The sequence below is a fragment of the Astyanax mexicanus genome, chromosome 9 (genome assembly GCF_023375975.1).
Source record: "Astyanax mexicanus isolate ESR-SI-001 chromosome 9, AstMex3_surface, whole genome shotgun sequence".
In the NCBI taxonomy this organism is placed as follows: Eukaryota; Metazoa; Chordata; class Actinopteri; order Characiformes; family Acestrorhamphidae; genus Astyanax; species Astyanax mexicanus.
Genome location: NC_064416.1, coordinates 34,807,501 through 34,821,925, shown reverse-complemented (window position 1 = coordinate 34,821,925; position 14,425 = coordinate 34,807,501). Strand labels below are relative to the sequence as shown.

Here is a 14,425-nt window from a genome sequence, read left to right as displayed (position 1 = left end):
TATCTTTTACATATGTGTTTTGCAAATCCACACTTTTCCACAAATTTCTGCGTCAGCATCAGATTTACCAAGATAAATGGCAAAGAACTTTGTACAGAGTGTCTGTTAATGCAACCAAAAGCACAATAAACATCACATGATCAATAATAGTGTGATTAAATTGCTAGTTAACCAGATAACAACTCAACTACAACTCAGCTACTCCATGTAATACAGACATTCTGTTCCAGCCAAGGCTGTCAATCACTTCGTTCCTCATTCAGTATAACCCCGCCTTCTTATGATTTACCAAAATAAGGGTTTAAAAACCTATTAAATCTGGGGTAAAATAAAAATGTGACAATATTATCACAGGAAACTGGTGGATTTAGCTGCTGGAGGAATTAGACAGAAGGAATTAGACATTGGACGGTTTAATTGTGAAAAAATAAGTTGGTAAATGGGCGGGGCTATTTTGTCATTCAAACATATGGGGAAGGGCAGAGCTACACATTATACTTGTGGACAGCTGTTATAATGAATGCATTCAGCTACAGTATGCTACACCCATACACAGACACAGACATGCAAATGCACAAACCTATCTTGTCTGATTTATATAGAGTACTATTGCCAATTGAATAAGACTCTCTAGAGCAGATACACTTTTAACCCTTGTGTGGTGTTCGGGTCTGTGGGGCCCGTTTTCATTTTTCATCAAATTATCCTAAAAAAATATTTTTTCTAACTCAAACTCATTGGCATTGGCTCATTCTTTGTGGAAAACATATATCAAAACACATTTTCCCTAAACACAGACTATACACCCCCCCCCCCAACCATTTATATTACATACAGTATGTTTGGCCAAGGGATAAAAAACATTGCTTCATTTGTAAATTTGAAACTAAACAAATTTTCTACTCATATCTTGAGTTTAATTCATTTTATTTTACATTTTATTAAAAAACTAATTAAAAAAAAGAGTAGCACTTTTTGAAAGAAATGTAACATAAGAAAGGTAAAGGGCAAATATTAACCATGTAAGCTGTTTATATTGCTGGCAATTTAGGTGAAGCAAGCATGTGTAAAGCATTTTAATGTAAAATTGCTTTATTTTGCTGAATTAAATACAAGTAACAAAGTAAACGAGTAACAAAAATATGAACACCACACAAGGGTTAACCTGATACACGGTTATAAAGCCCCCCCAGCATTGAACTCATTGTTCAATAGAATGATGGCGCTCCATCCAACAATTATGAGATAGGCTGGGAGAAAGCCCTTCCTTCTATCAGATTAGACTGTAGCAAGTTTGCCTTGTACATGACTGATGGAAACGGTTGTATATTTTTTGTGACATTTCCCTTGAATTTAATTTGACAGCTGGATGGAAAGCCGGCTCCTGTCAGAGGTGGAGACGAGTGGGAGAGTAAAGAATGAGGAGGGAAACACCACGAGCTGCAGGATGAGCACAGAAGTCAGAATAAATAAAGAATAAGACGAGACAGAGACGTCAGAAACATGTGACAGTCTGTGGGACACTGTGCTGAGGATGCTCGGGCTGCTGTCTGCCGTGCCGGAGAATCTGCCTGATGAACACTGACATCAACAGCAGACAAACTAGTTTGACAGTTAAACACCTGGAGCAATGCATCTAAGGTGTAAGACATTTACGTTTGATATAGAGCAAAAAAAAAAAAAAAAAAAACTCATATTGATGCAATAACTGATATGGAGTATTTTTTTTTTCATCTTTATAATATATGTATTATACAGTACCAGTGAAATATAATAATTATTTAATGTATTCTCTAAGAACAGTTATCCTAGAAACAGGTTTTACCACTGTTGTGTCAATAGTTAAAGCAACATCGTGCATCATTTTTACAGTAAAAATGTCTTCCTATTGTGCTGATGCTTCATCAAGTATAATAAAAAGAATAGTCCTAGTATTATTTGATACTCCAGGTTTTGCACTATGTAACTACGTTAGTGAAAAATCCATTAACATTACTTTGCTACCTCAATCCACATACCATAATTTTTTTAAACTTTCAGAAAAGTTTCCTTATCTGTCAGCTTGTCCAGAAAGGCATGTGTAAAGAAGAATAATGCTGTTATCATTTGATACTCCAGGTTTGGCACTCCAGAAACGGCACTATGTATCTCTGGTGAAGTGCAACACCGCATTAGTGCAAATTCTAGTAACATTACTCAGTAATGGTACTTTATCTATCAGCTTGTTCAGACAGACGTGTAAAGAATGCCCTAGAATTAAAAGAATAGTGCTGATATCAGTTAATACTCCTGGTTTGACACTCCAGAAACTGCACTATAAAACTCTGGTGAAGTGTAACACTAGATTAGTGCTTTTTTCAGTCATGGCTTTTTATCCCTCAGCTTGTCCAGAAAGGCATGTGTAAAGCACGTCCTATAGTGCAATATCGTGACAGAGTCACACAAAATCTGCAGAATCATCACAATATAATCAGTTCTGGTTATTTTTTATCATGTGTTTGGTTTTCTCAAACAGGTCAGGTACAGAAAAAATGAATCATCCAACAGAACCACAAAGAGCAATACCACACAACAACACCTTTTAAAATATAAGCTTCGTAGTTAGCATGTTTTAGGGTGTTAATGGCTGTTAGAGCAATTTTTTTTAGTAAAAAAAACTAAAATTATTATTACCAACAAGAGCGAAACTGGAAACATCTACTGACAGCACTGAGAAAAATGTTCAAAGAGATGTTAATACTTCCACAGTTAATCTGTGGACATCAATCAGTCTGGAAATGATAATGAAGTCATTTCAATAGCTTTAGAGCGCCACCAAACTATATTTAGAGTCAAAATGGCAAAAAATAACAGTTTCATGTTAACTGTGAAGCATGGTGGTGGCGGTAGAATGCTTTAGAGAGGTTTTGTTGCATCAGAATATTGATGCCTTGTTACCATTGATTTCTGGTATTTTTCAGGGACTACTTTAAAATAAATATCCATCAGGTAAAGCGCAGTTAGGTCATGCAACAAGACAATGATCCAAGCTAACCTTGCGAAAGTTACATTTATCAATTTTAAACCTTTGTTCAAGTCAAAGTCCTGACCTAAATGTATTAAATCAATATGTACCAATGCATTTAATCAAACTAAATTCTGAATACTGTGATTTTCTACACTACAACCTTGTCATATATTGCAGTATATTTAAGCTACAGTATAAAAGATCCAATGCAAATATTTCAGTACAGGCCCCAGTGTGACTGCCCATTTTTTTCCTGTGTGAGTATTTATGCCAATGCCCTTTAAAAGAGATGTAAAACCTTCCCTGGATTAATCAGGTGGGTGGTTGGGTGTCTACACAGGAGGTCACACACGTCAAAAAATCACTCTGCTGTCTTACACTAGGTAATTGGATGCTTGCCTCACATTCACTCCCTCATCGCCACCATCTCCCAAGCCCTGGGTCAAAACCATCGACAGACACCTTCATCATGTACTGGTGAGGTATAAATCACAGCCTGCACTCACTCCACAGCAGCCTGGAGGACATCATCAAGCTATACCATCACAGAGCATTATATACTGTAACAATCTACAGCCTTAGAAACTGCACCACTGAGAAATGAAGTGTCATACAGTAAGTGTGAATGTAATCATATACAGTGGTTTTATTTTTTGCATGTTTGTTACTATTAAATGTTTTTGATCACCAAACAAATTTAAATATAAGTCAAAATTGCAACAACTGCTTTGAAGTAGAATAAAAATGATACATGGTTTTCAAAATTTTAAGTGCAATGAGCAAAAGTATCCATACACATTAATTAGGTATGTTTTACATAAAATTGAAGATTTCCAAGCATTACTCAATTTTTTTGAGTTAGCTAATCATTTGTGGGCACATATATATATTCAAACTGAGATATTTAAGTTGAACCAACTTATAATAACTGAGTTTAGTCTGTTGTCATTAACAACTTATTTTCCATTGGCTTCTGGCACAATCTATTTGCATACTGGGTGTGTCCAACAGTTTCTAACTAACCCTCACCATCAGTGTGTAGTGATTCCCCCTGGACTACCGTAGCTAAATTAGCAGATCATATATTATGATTCATTTTTGGCCTTTTTGTTGTTGGATGTAAGAAAATGCATTATTTACTGAGCTGTAGTATCTCTGTATTGACTCTGCTCTCAATACTGTTCAATCTATAGCTAATTTATGTGTGTAATTTAGTGTAAGTTAGTTATTTAATGTCATTGTTTATTTAGATTTGTTAGTGGTACCCCATTAACTTAGAATTTTTGGCTATAAAAACAACTACAATATGCATATGCTGAACTTAATGTAATCACTGCAATAAACATAAACAAGTAAGATAGACTGGTTGTACAATAGTTAAGTTTCAAGTACTTGTGGTTTGTCTGTTGAATTTAAATATAAACATTTGTTCAACTCCTTACAGTTTTATAAACTACTACTACAAAAAATGAGTTTTTAAAACTTTATTATTTTGAGGCAACAAATGACCTTAAATGATTTGAGCAGACTTAACTTATTGTGGTTTACAGTGTACAATATCTGTACTTTGTCAACTTTCTAGTCAAAATCTTTTTCACATCTAGAGATTGAGATTTTAGCTTATTCTTCTTTGCCAAAAAAAAAAAAAAAGACTTTCCATGACTGATTCATTCTAACACATGAATATTCTTTGATCTAAATCATTTCACTGTAGCTCTGGCTGTATGTTTAAGGTCATTGTCTTGCTGGAAGGTGCAGTCAATCTTCTTCCCAATCTCAAGTCTTTTGCAGCCTCCATATTACACTTTTCAGCTTTATATTTGATTACATTTTTGGAAACTATGTATCATTTTTATTCCACTTTTCTATTCCACAATTATGCAGCAAGGCTGCAGCAAGGAGGGATGCAGAGTAATATTTTAGTAATATTTATTTAAAACAAGAAAGAAACAAACACAACTGAAACAGACATATATATATATATATATATATATATATATATATATATATATATATATATATACACACAATTAAGAACTGACAAATCATCACTGAAGACACAGGGGCTTTAATACACACACAAGGCAGGAAAGGAAACAGGTAACACCTGGGGACTGGTAATAAGGGGGCGGAGCTACAAATGAACACAGACAGGGGCACGTGGAGGAACATGCACAGAGGGGAAAAGGTAAACAAACACAGAGAAACATGAGCACAGAAGAGAGACCACAGGGAACAGGGCAAGGCGTGACATATGTGCTACCTTGTGTTGGTCTACCACTTAAAATCTCAACAAAACACGGTTAAGTTCATGAGTGTAAGATGAGAAAATGCATATATGTAACTAGAGCTCTGGAAAAAAAAGAGATTGCTTAAAAATGAATGAGTTTCATTGATTTTATTAAATTAAAAACCTCTGGAATATAATCAAGAGGAAGATGGATGATCACAAGCCATCAAACCAAGCTGAACTGCTTGAATTTTTGCACCAGGAGTAAAGACATAAAGTTATCCAAAAGCAGTGTGTAAGACTGGTGGAGGAGAATGTGATGCCAAAACTGTGGTTAAAAACCAGGGTTATTCCACTAAATATTGATTTCTGAGGTCTTAAAACTTAAACATTTATGAATATGAACGTGTTTTTTTCTGAGTGAGTTTTCTTTGCATTATTTGACGTTTGTTGTTTCAGTCATTTCAAATTTTCTGCAAATAAATGCTCTAAATGACAAATTTTTTATTTGAAATATGGGTAAAATGTTGTCTGTAGTTTATAGAATAAAACAACAATGTTAATTTTACTCAAACATAAACCTATGAATAGCAAAATCAGAGAAACTGATTCAGATTTTTTTTTTCTATTGCTGTATATACTGTATATATGTATTATCAATAACTCTATAGCTATGGTGAGTATGTGTTTCCAAGCTTTTTTTTTCTACAATATTGTTCACTGCTTAATTGCTGCTTAAATAATACATGGAAAGTCTGGTCCCAGGCAGGAGTAGTTCACACATCTCGCTAATGGCTAGATAGTCCCTCTGGGCCTATTACATAAAGCTGCATGTGCTGTGTGTGTGTCTGTAATGAGTGTGTACACCAGGGTCAAAAGGTAGCAGTGTAGTAACAGGTATTTTTACAGTAGAGTTTGTTGTTGTTGTTGTTTTCGTTTTCCTCGTCTTCCTATCCTGTTACGCTTAAATTAGCCGAGACAAGTTTACTGCTATGCTAAATTTGTGAGCTTTAGAGTCGGTGGGTTTTAAAAATGAGCTTCTAGGCCAGAAAAGGCCAGAGCAACTCATTCTGCATTCTTTCCATGATTAAAAACGCCAGGAGGGAGAAGTCAAGTGAATGGATTTCTTCTTCTTAATCGCCTTCGTTTGGCATTAAACACAGCAGCCGGAGCCAAAGGCATGTGCATAAAGAAGCACCAACGCAACACAGCGAATCTGCATTCATAAAGGTTTCCATGGGCATTTTTTTACACTGATACACGAGTGTGCACAGAGTTGCGATTCTGGTCTCATTTGGGGGAGGAGCTCATTATTGCAGGTTTGCTTTCACACTGAGAATTCCTATCTGAACAATGGATCAGTTGCATCTGTTGTAAAGTCATTTTTCTGTACAGATTTTGATGAAAAGTGGGGTCTAAGCTCTTCCCTGTATTGCTTCTTATTATTAAAGGATAATCTTAAGGGCACAGTTACGATTGTCTCAAATAGGAGGAGGATTTTGGCCTTGTTTGGGGGAGGGGCTTACTATTGTTGGTTTGTTTTCACGTACAAAACTCCATCTAAACTGTGGATTGATTGTACAGTAACATGCGTCACTTTTCTGCGTGCAAAAGCTTGCAATCTAGCAAAATCTTGAGTCGTTTGATGCTTTTTAATATTACACTTTATTTGGATAGTCCAATATAGGCGCCTCATTTATAAATGATTACCTTACACTTAACTAACATTCAAATGAACATCTATTAAGCATATCTAACTGAAACCCTAACCATGAATCAACCCTAAAACCCAGCCCTAAACCAAACCTCAACCTAAAATTAAATCTAACCCTATCTATCGATGCCTCATAGATGCTCAACTAACATTCAACAAGTTTTGGGTGTAGATGTACTGTACGTTCAATAAAGAATCATTTATATTCACCTTAGAGTTCAGTAGACATGCAGTTAAATGTATGTTGAATGTTAGTTGAGAATCTATGAGGCTTCGATAATGGACCATCCAAACAAAGTGATACCCTTTTTTATATATATATATATATTGCTAGAGTATAAACTCCCAATGATCTTTTAACAACCATGCTGTCAGTATCCGCACTCACTCCACAAAGCTGAGCTTATTGCAGTACCTTCACTCCAGTCCTATCACAGTGTGCTTTTTTAGGATTTAGAGTTGGAAAGAGGACCACCTCAGCAGCATAAACTTTTTTGATACCCTTGATTAAAAAAAAATCTTGTTATTTTTTTAAAGCATTTTATTATTATGTTATTATATCAAACATTTAGTTTGTGTATCTACATAGTAGTTGTGCTGTTTTAACAACATTATCTCATAAAAATATCTTATAATAATAAAGTTATAAATGCTGCATGTCAGGGGACCCAGGCAGGGAGACGAGGAAAGCGGACACAAGTGCAGGTAAGAACAAAAGGAAATATTTAATAAATAAATAACAAAGATAAACAAAGAAACAAGTAAACACATAACAAAGATAATAAACCAAAATAAACGAGGGAGACTAGAGAACATAAACAAACTAGAGATAATAATAATGATAAACAAACAGGGAATATATATATGGAGCAAAACTAGAAAATAAACACAAAGCAGGGTATATGCAAGAGAATAACAAGGGAAACTAGAAATAAACAGGACTAGGAAGACTAAACTGAGCAGGGCAATAAACAGGGAAAATAACAAGGAACAGAGGCTATGAAAAACGGAGAAACTACGAAACACGGAGAGACAAAACAACAGGGGTTAGTGCAAAGACCGACGGAGACAAAGTGGTAGACGAGGGTTATTTAAAGAAACAGGAAACACTAAAATTGGAAACACCTGGGGAATGGGCGGAGCTACAAATGAGACACAGGTGGAAAAGTACTGAGACAGGAGACACAGGTCACGTGGGGAAGACACACAGACACGAGACGAGACCAGGATGTGACACTGCAAATCATCTCATGACAAACTACATGCTGGAGATACTTTTATATATTTTGCTCATCAGTAATACAACATATCTGATCACTAATAAACTGACATTTCTGGGAAATCTGGCATTACTATCATTTTTAATGATTTTTACACACACACACACTCCGGAAGAAGCTAATAATAAAGCTGCCTCTGTGAGGGGCTAAAATGGCTTTAATGATGCTGTGAGTTTACAAACTTGTGGGGTCTCACAGGTCAGTGTCGATGCTGGTGATTAACTCGTAAACTCTTAAAAGCTCTCTCTGTTCTCTTTAAACTGATGTTTATAAAATGTCAGAGCTCATTAATCAAAACTGAATGACCCAACTTTGCTCAGCCCATCAGAATAAACAGATTAACAGTGAGAAGAGAGATGATTCTGCTGCTCTGTCAGGATTTTAATTGACATCATCATCATCATCAACAGCAATCATACCGTTTTATGTTCAGCACTGAAAAACAAATTTGACACATAAAAAGTAAAAAATGTATAAAATATAAAATAAGTAAAAAATATAATAATAAAAGTAAAGTAAAATGTTAAAAATGATAAGAAGTGATTAAATGAATAATAAAACTAAGAACAAGAATGAAAATATAAAACATTCAAATTAAAATAAGAAAAAAAGATAAACTAATAAAAAAGGTAATTTATATATTAAAGCAGCTTCACACTGCACAGATATACGTGCTGGAATACAGAATCTTCTCGCTAATTTACTTTCTTGCTTCCGAACCAGACAGCTCTGACCAATCAGAGGAGACAATGTGCTCTTGTGGTTTTTGGTGCATATTTTGGTGCATTTAGGTTCATGCCTGTGAGAAAATAAAACCAAACAGAGGGAGAAAAACTTCAAATAAAGGAACTCATCACCTGATCCTGACCATAGAAATGAACTACAGGTGTAAAAACACCCTTAAACACTTCCTCATTTTCACAACTTTTGACCCGTTTCCAGTGAAGCATGTCCAGCTTCACAACAACAGCCAGGATATAATGGCTCTGTGATCGACCTCTTTATACCCCCCATTATAACCAGTTCCATCTGTACGTAGAGCTGAAACTGATTCAGCACCCCTGCTCTCCAGAATCTGACACAAATAGCCCGGCCCTCAGCGCTGTGAAGCAAGTGTGAGACTGCGTCAACCCAATCAAGCCCAGTCGAGGACGTGTACCCGCCACTGCAATTTCACACTGCAGCAGTAATATCACTGTGCAGGGTGAGGACTGCATTCTTTAAGATACGCCCAGGAGCAGGTCAACATAGCAGGAACAACATGCATTTTCTATGTGCAATATATGTTCCTGTATTATACATGTCTATGACTAAAGTCATTCAGACTATGAAGGATCATGTAGTAACTTAAAAGTAGAAGATAAGCTGTTAAATTGAGGTTTCTGAAGTTGGTAACTCTGATAAACTTATCCTAGAGTGGTCCTGATGAGAGCCAGTTCCATCATAACATTTTCGATGGTCTTTGTGACTCCGCTTAATGATACTTTTTGAAAGTTCTTTAAATCTTTTCAGATTGAGAGGGTGGTCCAGCGGTCTAAAGCGCTGCCACTATGAGCAGGAGGTCGCTGGTTGGAACCCCAGCTCATGCAGCTTTGCCATCAAGCTGCCGGCGCTCAGAGGGAGCAACATTGGCCCTGCTCCCTCCGGGTGGGTAGATGGCGCTCTCTCTCCACATGACTAAAGGGTGATATCCAGAGCACAGGGCGTCTGTGAGCTGATGTATGAGAACCGAGTACCGAGAACCGAACTTTCCTCCAAGCGTAGGAAAAGAAGCGTTGGCTGACTTCACATGTATCAGAGGATGCATGTGTTAGTCTTCACCCTCCTGGTGTGTTGGGGCATTACTAGTGATAGTGGGAGTCCTAGTGAGTGTGTTGGTTAATTGGCTGTGTTAAATTGGGGAGAAAATGGGAAAAAAAGAAAAAAAAAAGATTTTTTTTTTTTTAGATTGACTGACCTTTATTTCTTAAAGCCATTTTTTTCTTTACTTGTTTGAGTAGTTCTTGCCATAATATGGATTAGAACATTACTCAAATAGAGTTATTCACTGTATACCAACCAACTCTACCTCTTCACAACTTTACAACTGATGCTCTCAAACACATTAAGACACAAGAAATTCAAGTAAATAACTCTTGATGAGTTCAGCACAGCTGTTAACTTAAAGCCTGAATTCCAGATGACTCTACCTCATAAAGCTGACTGAGAAAATTCAGCCAAGATGAGCAAACTGATCATCTAAACAAGCGGTGCTACTTTGAAGAATTTAAAATATAAAACTTATTCTGGTCAGTTTAACTCTTTTTTGTTTACTAAATAATTCCATTCATTTTTCTTCATAGTTTGGATGACTTTAGTCAGATCAAATAATAAAAATACACTACATTTAAGGTGTGTCCGAACTTTTGATTGGTACTGTATATCGTCGCTGTCCAATAAAAAAAAAAACACTTATCTTCAAAACAGCAACTTTACAGGAGAGAGAAAAATCTTGTAAACTTTCAATGAAAGTCAACATAAAAAGAGTTTATTTCAGGTCATTTTGAAGAGTTTCTATTGGTCCGTTCATCATGACATTTTGGCACAGTGTAAGGGGCAGTTTGTCTGTTCAAATTATGTAGTAAACTAAAAATCGACAAAAATGGAGATAAGTGTTTTTCATAGGACAGCGACGATATATTGTTTTAGTTGTTGTTGTTGTTGTTTTTTATTTAGGACATTAAATAGAGTTTGTCCTGATTTTCTCGAACTGTTTCTACTGTATAGTGACAACTTTCTACTAGAGTTTGGAAGATTGCTGTAAGGACTGATTGCATTTAGCCACAAGATAATAGCATAAATGATGTCAGGGTGTTCAATGATCATCACATCCCCTTCTTTTTTTAGGGTTTCATGTGTCACCTTCAGCGTTTAATACATCCATTGATCCTCTCAGATCTTCTTTAGTGTGTGAGATGTATACAAACACCTGAGGATATTTTAGATCTGAGTTTAAGTGGAATCTAAAGTGATGTTTATCTGATGTAGGAGCTTTTGGCAGTACTCCATGTCCTGCCCAGTTATTAGGCATCCCATTTTCTCTAAATATTTTAATTCTTTTCTGATCTCCACTTATGGAAATGCTATCATTGTTCTATTACTGTTCTTTTTCACTGTTCTGCAAGTGAATTATCAAAAATCTAATCTGATCAGAAATTGAAGAACATGAAGAACTTGTACTGAATGCCTGTTTGGTGTAGAAATATATAACAATGGAGTAACCTGCAAAAGTATTGAGATACCTGCTTATTCATTATTATAAAGAGTTTATGCTGCTTTTGTTGGAGTAACTGTCTCTACTGTCCAGGAAAGATTTTCTACTGCTAGATTTTGATACATTGCTGTGGTAATCTGATTGTATTCAGCAAGAAGAGCATTATTGAGGTCAGGATGTTGGATGATCACCACCCCACCTCATCCTCCTCCCCAAACCCCCAACTCATCCTAAAAGTATTGATTGGATCTCCATCATTCCATCAAGTGTTTGTATGAAAGTATTGAGACACCTGCTCATTAATTGAATTTAAGGGTATTAAAAAATATAAATATAAAACTATAAAAATATCCTGCTTTTTGTTGTCTCTACTGTAAAAAGAAAAAAAATATCTTTGTCTTTGGTTCACAAACAAAATTAGGCAGGTGCATAAATGTGGGCACCCTTGTCATTTTATTGATTTGAATACCTTTAGCACTTATTATTGAAAAAACAAAATTAGTTTGGTTAGCTTATTGACCCGTATCCTACATAAACAGGTAAATCATATTATGAGAAAGAGTTAAGGTGGCCAATTGCAAGTATTTCTCCTCTTTGCATCAACATGGGAGCCTCAAAACAACTCTTAAATGACCTGAAAATAAAGATTGCTCACCATTATGCTTTAGGAGAAGGGTAAAAACTAAACATCTTATCTCAGAGATTTTAGCTGTCAGTTTCCACTGTGAGGAACATAGTGAGGAAATGGAAGAACTACAGGCACAGATCTAGTTAAGGAAAATTTCAGATAATCAGAGGAGAAGGATGGTGAGAGCAGTTATAGTCAACCCACAGACCTCCAGATCTCCAAAGACTTACAACATCATCTTGCTGCAGATGGAGTCACTGTGCATCGTTCAGCTATTTAGCGCACTCTGCACAAGAGGCTGTATAAGAGAGTAATGCAGAAGAATCCTTTTCTGAGCACACGCCACAAACAGAGTCGCTTAAGGTATGCTAAAGCTAAAGCACATTTAGACAAGCCAGCTTCATTTTGGAATAAGGTGCTGTGGACTGATGAGGCTAAAACTGAGTTATTTGAAGGGTGGTTATTTATGCATGGTGGAAAAAGAACACAGCTTTCCTAAACAAAATCTGGTGGTGGTTCATCATTATGCTCTGGGGCTGTGTGACCAGGGCAGGTAGTGGGAATCTTGTTAAAGTTGAGGGTCTTATGGATTCCAGTCAATATCAGCAGATTCATGAGAACAAAGTTGAAGTTCCACCGGGGCTGGATACTTCAACATGACAACGACCTTAAACACTGATCAAAATCTACTAAGGCAAGTACAACGTTCTGGAATGATCATCTCAGAGCATCTCAGTCCCCAGACCTGAATATTATTAACAAATCTGTGGTGTGATTTAAAGTGGGCTGTTCATCATCAGAAACCATCAAACCTGACTGAACTGGAGATGTTTTGTAAAGAAGAATGATCCAAAATACCTTCAATCAGATGTCAGACTCTGATTGGAAGCTATAGGAAGAGTTTAGAGGCTGTTATTTCTGAAAAAGGAGGATCTACTAAATACTGATGTAATCTTTCTGTTAAAATGCCCAAGTTTATGCACCTGCATAATTTAGTTTAAATAATTATTGCACACTTTCTGTAAATCCTATTAGGGGTGAAATGATTACTCAAGTAATTTGAGTTACTCGATTAAAAAAATTGATCGAGTAATTTTCTGTGCCTCGAGTAATCGTTTATTTAATTAAAAACTCAGCGTGCGGTAATTCGCGATTTTAATGTGACAATCACCCTCGCCCAGGAAGAACGGAGGAGGTGGTGGAGGTTTTAGTTTAGAATAGGGTATTTTAAAGCGGCGAGGGAATAGAGCGACAACTTAAGAGGAAAAACAGCAATAATAATAGGGCATTATACGTTAGTGGTGGAGCTGAGAGAAGGTTAATATAACTCATAACAAATCAATGAAATTAACATTAATTTAACTAGTGACATAAAGACAGCGCTGTGGAGTGCTGATTATTAGAAATACTGTCTAATGTGTGGTTAGTTTATAAAAACAGATGATTCTGGACTAATACTGGCTTTATGTAAGTGAACACAGCACAGTGAGGAGTTATAAACTAATACATGTCACCGGCTTGGTGAGATGAACTGGCAACGTCTCTGCTGTTCAGAAGCTAATATGTACAACATAATACAAACGTTTATGCCTTTTTTATTAATTAATTACCTATAGTTTTGATCCTTACAAGAAATCCTTGTTGAAAATAATTTAACTTAATTTATTAAAGTACTAATTAATAAATCATTATTATTCCTCTATTCTATTTGTGTTTGCAGTTCGGAAATGTATGTTGTGAATTTAAAAAAATATAACTTATCTAAAAAGGGAAATCAATTGGTCATTCATTATGAAGTGAAATGTCTTGTTTTCTCTTGTGTATTTTTAATTACTCTTTAAGCAAACAAATGTTTTATCCAATTACTCGATTAATTGAATCGATTTTTCCGTAGAGTGCTCGATTATTAAAATAATCGATAGCTGCAGCCCTAAATCCCATGAACTTCTTTTCACTTCTCAAATATCATCGTGTTCATCTGCTATATGATATATTTCACTGAAATTGCTGCTGATCCAAACAAACAATGATTTATAAAGAAAATATAATAAAAATGATCAAACTTTTTCATGCCATTGTATATTCCTATCAGGTATATGCCACTGGCAAAGGTAAAACTTTACAGTCGTCTATCCTCTCCCCAATAAAAATTCACTGAGAGGTCATTTACTCTGTAATTTACTCTGTTTACCCTTCTTCTATTGCTCTGATCATCATTACCATCACAAACAAGAACATATCCTCCTCTCTGCTCATTACCTTTAGTCTCTGCTCTAATTCCACACCAGAACACAAATGACAAGATACTGAACT

The 14,425-nt window shown here is 35.8% G+C and overlaps 1 protein-coding gene across 4 annotated transcripts in view; it reads right to left on the bottom strand.

Annotated features, from left to right (window-relative positions):
* Positions 1–14,425, bottom strand: part of gramd1bb (GRAM domain containing 1Bb) — a 291,298-nt gene that overhangs the window by 275,456 nt on the left and 1,417 nt on the right. The gene's annotated exons all lie outside the window — the stretch shown is intronic.